Here is an 8,479-nt window from a genome sequence, read left to right on the forward strand (position 1 = left end):
CCAGGGTGTATTTCTTTCACTGGCTCTGGTTGTAGGGACAACTTCATGAAGTTCTGTCTTATTGATACAGGCCAAAATCAGGCCTGTCTTATTACTACATGCCCATTAACTGTGAGAAACTTGGTGAAACTATGATCCAAAAAAAAAAAAATGTTTCCACCTTTGTGCATAAGTATCTTATATACTTGACTGTGCCTGTGTGTATGTGTGCAATCTAGAAAATGGTTTTGGGTGTTTCCTCAATCACTCTCTAGTTTTGGAGACTGGTCTCTCACTAAACCTGAAGCTCACTATTTCAACTAGGCTGGCCAAATGGACTCCTGGGATTCACTTATGCTAGGATTATAGATACATACTAACTTTCATGCCAGCTTTCATGTGGATGTTTGGGATCCTAACTGAAGTCCTTATGCTTGCACAGGAGGCTGACTAAGCCATTTCCCTAGCCCCCTGTTTCCTACTTTTAAGTTAATTCTGTCAGGATTTTTTCATAGTGACAGAAAGTTGTCTGACAAATGTATGTTTGAAGAGTATTCTATCACAGGATTAGGCAGATTTCTAGGAATCAGGAGCAAGACTCCCATACCAAAATTTTTCATATGTAGCTCCCCCGGCTCCATACATTTTAGTTTGGGAAGAATATGAGGAAAATTTGCCAAAAAACATATAAAATATAGAGAAAATGAACTTTTTAAAACAAATACCTATTCTGATTTTATAAAAGTAAAACACTCATTGCATAAATACTTTAAAAATTATAATAAGAAGAAAATAGTAAGTCATCAGCACCAGCTTCTTAATGCCTGATAAGGCCATTATCATTTTTGTGAAATTTCCTTTCAGTAATTGCTCTATATTAATTGCTTATACTAATAAAATTATGTTTTTCATTAAATGTTTGGCTTGAAACTTATCATCTTATTGAATTTTAAAATATTTTTGATGCCTTCAAAATAGCCAGCTTAGTGGGTTTTATGGGAAATTATGGCTATACTATTCAATTTTTTAAACATGCAGGTCACTAATTGTTTATTTGCTATTATTAATAAAACTTTGACAGAACTTTGACATTAGCTGGGCATGGTGGCACATGACTATAATTTCTGCACTATAAGACAGAGGCCTATGGATCTCTGCAACTTTGAGGCCAGCCTGGTCCACATAGCAAGTTTCAGGCCAGCCAGATCTGCATAGTCAGACTCTGTTTAAAAATATACAGTCAAACATTTGGTTTTGGCATTAATCTTTGAATTTTGAACTTTTAAGAGTAGTTTCACAGGAATGGTCTTATGTCTGTTATATCTTTTGTTTAATTGCTTTTCAAAAGTACCAGGAATTTACCTTCATATATATGATATATATATATATATGATTTCTAAAAAATGAATGTATTTCAAATACTGAATATACATTTATAGTATCCCTTCTGAATTGCTTTTATCGCTTGCTCATTTTTCCTTGATATAACCTTTAACAATTATTTTGGAACTAAAAAATCACAGAAAGAAAATAGCAACCTAGAGAACCACAAGTGTAGTCATTAGAAAGTCAATGAGAAAAAGCCATACCGGAAGCACATCCAAGGCTATCTTGGGCAATTTTTGGAGGCCCTTTGTCAAATAAAATATATAAATAAATAGCTACCAGCACCTACATTTAATGCCCAGGACCAGAAAAAGAAAGGGAGAAAAGTACATTCTTAGACTCAACCCTACAATTACCAAGGGTATATTTTACCAAAATATCCATTTGATTATAATGCACATTAAAGTTAAGAAGCACTTATCTAGGAAGTGGCAAAGTAGTCTAGGGAGAAAGAGCATTATGAAACATAGGGAAATAAGTCTAACAAAATACATTAAGGTTGGTAAAAAGATCAGTTTTGTAGTTATGTTACAAATATTTACTAACAAGATTTGCGGGGATTTGGACTATAAAAACTTAGCTTCCATCCAATCTTTCTTAGGTATTTTACATAAATTTGATATATTAATATAAGTTTCATAGAATACTTAGATGTTATATATAATTGAGACCTGGTAGCCTAGAAGTAAGATTGGAAGCTATAGGGGTGAATTATGGCTTCTGATAATAGAGATTAGAGCTGGAGGGACCAAGATAGTTCTAGCATGGAAGAACAAAACTCAGAGAGGAATTCTATAAAATATTAGCCCTCTGTCTGCTGAGCCTTCAGGGTGCCACTTGATAGATCCAAACACATGGCTTCACAGTTAGCCCTGGGAAATCTTGTGGATTACAAAAAACAAAATGAATAAACATGAGCATGAAAGATTTGTGAGGAGTGCAGAAGAGGTTGGACAGAGGTGGTAGGGAAGTGAGAAATGAGAGTTATCAGTGTGCAAGTCATACATATATATGAATTTGTGAATATTATTATTATTGTTTTTGTAAAATCCAGCTTCAAAGAATATGATGCCTCCTTATGGCATCCATGTGCACACAGGCACATGCACCCATACATACATACATAATTTTACATACCCTCACAAATATATACAGATGTATGCATTCACATGCAGATAGATAGATAGATAGATAGATAGATAAAAAATAAGTAAGTAAATACATAAATAAATACATAAATAAATAAATAAAAGTAAGATTTAAAACATGGGTGGAAAAAGAAGAATCCTTAAAGGTGAGTCAGAAGTAGAGTGTTGCTATAAAGAGGTGTCCATGAAAGAAGACAAGTAAGAGGCTCTCTAATAGTGATTATCACATGTGGAAATTAGGAGACCATTATTGATTTTTGCAAGGTTGTTGTTACATATATTATGGAAAGCAAAGCCAGAACGCATTCATTTGAAACATGAATAAAAGTTAAGAAAATAGAAACTATTAGTCTTTCAAGAAACATGGATATGAATGGAAAAGATTATTAAATATAGTATTCAAGTATGCCGGAAGGATTTCCCCTTTGGGTTGCAACTATGTTGCTATAAACGTTCCTTTTTTTCTTGCTGGTTTCCCAACCTTTTTTCTTTCATTTTTATAACTACATTATTACAGTATGTGTTGGGATAAACTTATTCAGACTGTATCTGATTGTTGCAAAGCAAATTCCTACGCTTACTTTCTTCTCCTTTCTCCAAGAAGATAGTGTCCATGCCCAGAGTTAGAGGAGGAATGGAGAGAGAATCCCAAGATTAAGGCAAAGCCTGGTCACACTGAAGCTGTGAGACCACTATAGTACTAAGTTACATCATAGGGCCACACCATATTTCACCATATTATGAACTGCAACACATTATTTTCCATCATGAAAATAGATTTCTAGATCATAGATCTAGAGGTTCAATCTGTGGAATTTCTTCCTCAGTAATGGGTTTAACCATGATATACCTGGTACTGAGATTCAAGTCAAAGGTCTACAATTACTTCCCTCTCCTGTACCCAAGTGAGTGGGGTGCCTATACCCTTCTGTGTGGAATTCAGGGAGTAGCACATGGGCAGTGCGATTATGTCCTTCTTACCCACTGGGAGCTTTGTTACTTATGATGCTAAAAGAAACCACAATGATCTCTCTCTTACTTGGCCTCTATTAATGTATTTTAATGCATGGATGAATGGTGAACTTGAAATTTTTGTGGGAAAACAACTGAAGCAGTTCTTATTTCTCCATCTTGATCCACCTGTATCCAATCTTAATACATTTTTTAGTGGGAATGATAAGGTGAGTGGGGGAAAGCCACTTGAGGAAGAAAACTGAAAGATCATAGAGGGAATAAATTATTGTAAAAAAACAATTTTAAAGGCATAGAATCAAGATCACATTTGAAGTAATTAATCTTATTGATAAAGGGACACTTCTTCTTTTGTTATTAGTATATATTAATTTTATAAAGCAATGGATTTCATTATGACATTCCCTACCTGCTTATTTTCATTCCCGTTATCTTTTCTTATCCTCCCACTTCTCTTTCTTCTTTCATATACTCCTTTATGTTCATATCCCCCACAGTAAATTTCACATATGAGAGAAAACATGTAATATTTGGTTTTATGAAACTATATATTTGTGCTTAACATGGTCTCTAGTTTCATCATTTTCCTTAAAATGACTTAATCTTGTTCTTCATTGTGACTGAATAAAACATAAAAGAATGCAATACATATTTGCATCATTATGCAGATAATGCACAGCATAAATGAATGCAACACATCTTAAACTAATATTCCACAACACATCACTATTCATCTTTCAGTTTTAAAAACTACACCGATAATTATCTTTTAGCCTTATTGGAGAAAAATTCCATGCAGTTATGTATTCTAGGAAATGGAGTTTTAATAGTTTTTGATGAATTCATATAGATTCTTAAACTCAGAATATACCGAATATGTTTTGATTCTTTTCTTCAATGGGATTTTCATTATTCACATGCATTACCCACCTTTTCAGGTGTCTCTTTCCTTTCATAGCTGTGCTTGCATTCTACCTGCTTCTACTTCATCTCATTACATCTACTACTTGCAAGGAAAAGATGAAACCAAAAAAATGTTGAGTTGTTGATTAAAAGTTAGTAAGTTTAAATGAGAGGTTTAAGAACATCATTATGGATACTAGTAGCAATAATAATAATGGTTTCCCTTTATTGTGCAGTTACTATGTTACAGGAATTTTGCTAGATGTTTTATATACTCCACCATATTTAATTCTCAAACCACCGGAACTTGTGGTACTAGTCCCATCTTAAAGATAGATAAACTAAGCCATAAAGGTTAAGAGAATTGCTCAAAGACACATAGCTAATACATTACAGAGCTGAATCTCCAACACCAATTAGTACAAAAACTTAAAACCATTAGTATTAAAGCTTGTAATTACACATGTATAATTATTTCTAGCATCATTTCATTAATGTCTTTTTCGCAGTTAAATTATAAGTTCTATGGTAATATTGGCTATGTCTGTTTTATAGCTTTAACATGTAGCATGGTGGCTGGAAAATATTAATCTATAAATATTTTATAGTTTAATAAATAACAGCATAGTCCAGCCATACTTATTCATAATTAATTCATGATACATTTCCATCATTGGTCTCTGTATGATCCATCACTTTTTTATTATTTATTTGCCTTTATATCCATTCTTTCTTACCCAACCCTGATTGAAATCTTTAAATTCTCATTTAAGTATAACTTTTTAAAATTTATTTATTTATTATTTATAAGTGTGTATGTGTTTTCCCTGAATGTATGTCTATCTACCATGTGCATGCAGTCCCTAAGGAGGCCAGAAGCAGGCGTTGGATCCCCTGAGACTGGAGTTACAGATGGTTGTGAGCTGCCATGTGAGTGCTGGGTATTAAACCAGGGTCATATAGAATAGTAATGAGTGCCCTTAATTGCTGCGCCATCTCTCCCTCCCTAAGTATAAATGATTATAACTTTATTTTTCCTGTGTGTACATTTTAATTAATAATAAATAACATAGTAGAATAATTATTCTTTTTATTTGTTCATTATGTCTTATAATATCTATCCATGTCTCTTGGACTATATGTAGTTCATTTTTTATCTTGATACTAAGTAAATTAGTTATCCCTAATACTTGATTTTACTTTCCGCCCACTGTCAGCCACAGCTGAAAACATTAAATGAGAAATTACATAAACAAACAATTTTAAGCTTTAAATTGCAGGCCACTATTACTATTGTGAGCAACCTGGTGAAATATTATGACATTCTATTCTGTCCCACTCAGTCCTGAATAACCCTTTTGTGTAATGTATATTTGCTGAATACAATGGTCTTGTGTTGTCCACGTAGTAGCTGTATAGACCATAAAATCAAAGACTGTCACAGATTTGCAGTGCTTGCATTTAAATAGCCCTTAATTGTCTTACTATCTCCAAAACACGAGATTAATGATGCTGTAATTCAGATGTGCTAAAAATGCTTCCTATAAATGAAAAGATAAGAGTTCCTGAATTCACAAAGTATAAATCTTCCATTCATGAAATTATAAAGAAGGAAAAGTAAATCCACGTTAGTTTTGCTGTTGAACCTCAAATAGCAGAAGTCATGGTCACTGTGCATATTTAGTCCTTAAAGTAGATATTATCTATAGCTTTAGCAAGCCATTGGAGAGGTTGGAACATGTCCTTTATGAATAAAAGGGGAAAGGGCACTAGTGCAGCCCATAAAATATGTCTCCTGTACTTTTTGCATCCGTTTGAATGCATTAGTAATGAACCCAGAATACCAAATAGTGTGTTGGTATTGCATTAAGAAAACAAAATTAAGAGAACTTGCCAAGTCTGGTACTGGGGATTTTGTTACTCTGTATTTCTTACTAGGAGTATTGTCAATCCAAGTGGCTTGGACACACACACACACACACACACACACACACACACACACACACACCTTGTGTGTAATTGTATTATTTTAGGTAATATATGATTCTTTGAGTCTTTATCAAACAACTCTGGTGTTATTTTTCCCTCATCCCATCCTTTCCTTACATATCAATCTTCCTATCTCATCTCCCACTTCATATAATCTGTATCCTGTTATTCTCCTCCCACCCCACCTCCTAATATGGTTTCTTTATACTTTATACTTTCTTGGTTTCTGTTCCATGTTGGAGTCTTTCTTTCTTTTTCCTTCCTTCCTTCCTTCCTTCCTTCCTTCCTTCCTCCCTCCCTCCCTCCCTCCCTCCCTCCCTCCCTCCCTCCCTCTCTCTCTCTCTCTCTCTCTCTCTCTCTCTCTCTCTCTCTCTCTCTCGGCCTGGGTTCCCTCATTCAATATAATCCTTTTCAAGTTTATCCAGTTAACTATGAATTTCATGTTTTCATTGTTCTTTACAGCTGAGTACTACTCCATTTTGTATATGTACCACATTTCCATTATCCATTTTCTGTTGAAGGACATTTAGGTTGCTTTAATTTCCTGGCTATTGTAAATATAGCAGTTGTGAACATTACTGAGCAAGTTACCTGTTGAGTAGGATGTGAAGTGTTTTGAGCATATGCCAAGGAGTGGTATAGCTGGCTCATATGTTAGATTTATTTTTAGCTTTTGAGAATTCTCCATACTGATTTCCAGAGTGACGGCACTAATTTGCATTCTTACCAATAAGGAATAAACATTCCTCTTAAAATACAACCTCTCCAGCATTTGTTGTTGGTAGTTTTATTAATCTTAGCTAATCTGGCTGGGCTGATATGAAATCACAAAGTTGTTTAATTTTCATTTCCTTAATTGCTGAAGGTGATGAACACTTTTTAAAGTATTCTTAACCACTTTCATGTCTTCTATTGAGAGCTCTCATTTTAAATCCCTAGGCCACTTTTTAGTTGGATCATTTGTTTTCTTGATTCTTTGCTTTTGAATTCTTTGCATATTTTGGATATTAACCCTCTATCAGCTGTATAGCTGGCAAAGACCCTAGTATCAGGCACCAGAAACCTCTTTTCAAATGGTTGGACAGGATAGTCCAAGTGACTCCCAAAACAACAGAGACTCCTGATGTAGCCCATTGTTGTTTGTAAGGAGTTTAGGGGTATATTGCTGAAGACACCATACACTTAGGACACGGGACTTAGATTCTTGAGCTAGATCTGACATAAAAGCCTCTTTCCCAAGATCTAGCTTCCATGGTTCCAGAAAGTATTATGCAATCTGTAAAGGCAGAGAAGAAATGAAACAGTCCTACCCAGCAGCAACACCTGTGAACCATGACAATCACAAACCTGGCATGATAGGCATAAAGGTGCAGGAAGTGGCAATCATGTCAGTAGCAATCAACAGCCTCCTAGGACTAGTGAGGTCATGGGTCTTAGGAAAGAATCTACTACTGCCACATTGCTAGAGCGGCATAACGTGTCACTACTTTCTAAATCTTATCCTTATATCCACAAGTAAGCGTAGCTACTACCCCTCATCAATGAACCCTCTCTTTCCAGCAAATGAAGACCATTGTAGAAAAGCACAACTAGACAAAATGGAAGAGATCAACAGACTGTGTGGAACCCAGCCCTAATGGATGCATCTACACCCCAGCTCCTGTATCTGTTACTCAGGGAACATCACAGAAGAGGAGGCAGAAAAATTGTAAGAGCCTGAGTACCAAATGTCTGCTGTGAAACAGTCTCTTCTAGAAATGGCCACATAAACAAGACTGGAACAATGGCAATATCAATAGACAATAATTAGAATGAAAGAAAAAGAGGCTATCATCCCATAAACTTAAGAGTGGGGGTCCACTGGAAGGGTTTCATGGAGGGTAGCTGGGAGGGGCTGGAGGAAAGGGAAGAGGGAAAGTCGTGTAAGTCTATTTCCGTTAAAAACATGTTTAAAAAAGCACTTTCCCGTGGAGTAATTTAACTAAAAGCAAGCCCAGATTTGAATTCTCATCTTCTCTTTCCTGTTGTATGAGTCTGAATCTGTGTCAGTTTGAATGCTGTCTTTGGAATCTGTCACTGTGTCTATATGTCTTTTTGTTTGT

At 35.1% G+C, this 8,479-nt stretch overlaps 1 long non-coding RNA gene across 1 annotated transcript in view; it reads left to right on the top strand.

Moving 5' to 3' along the window:
• LOC118574400 overlaps positions 1–8,079 on the top strand; it is a 78,093-nt gene extending 70,014 nt beyond the window's left edge. Inside the window, exon 4 of the long non-coding RNA XR_004943727.1 lies at positions 7,938–8,079. This is a non-coding gene — a long non-coding RNA (uncharacterized LOC118574400). The remainder of the gene's footprint in view (positions 1–7,937) is intronic.
• Positions 8,080–8,479: the final 400 nt, after the last annotated feature.

The sequence above is a fragment of the Onychomys torridus genome, chromosome X (assembly GCF_903995425.1).
Source record: "Onychomys torridus chromosome X, mOncTor1.1, whole genome shotgun sequence".
NCBI classification, from domain to species: domain Eukaryota; kingdom Metazoa; phylum Chordata; class Mammalia; order Rodentia; family Cricetidae; genus Onychomys; species Onychomys torridus.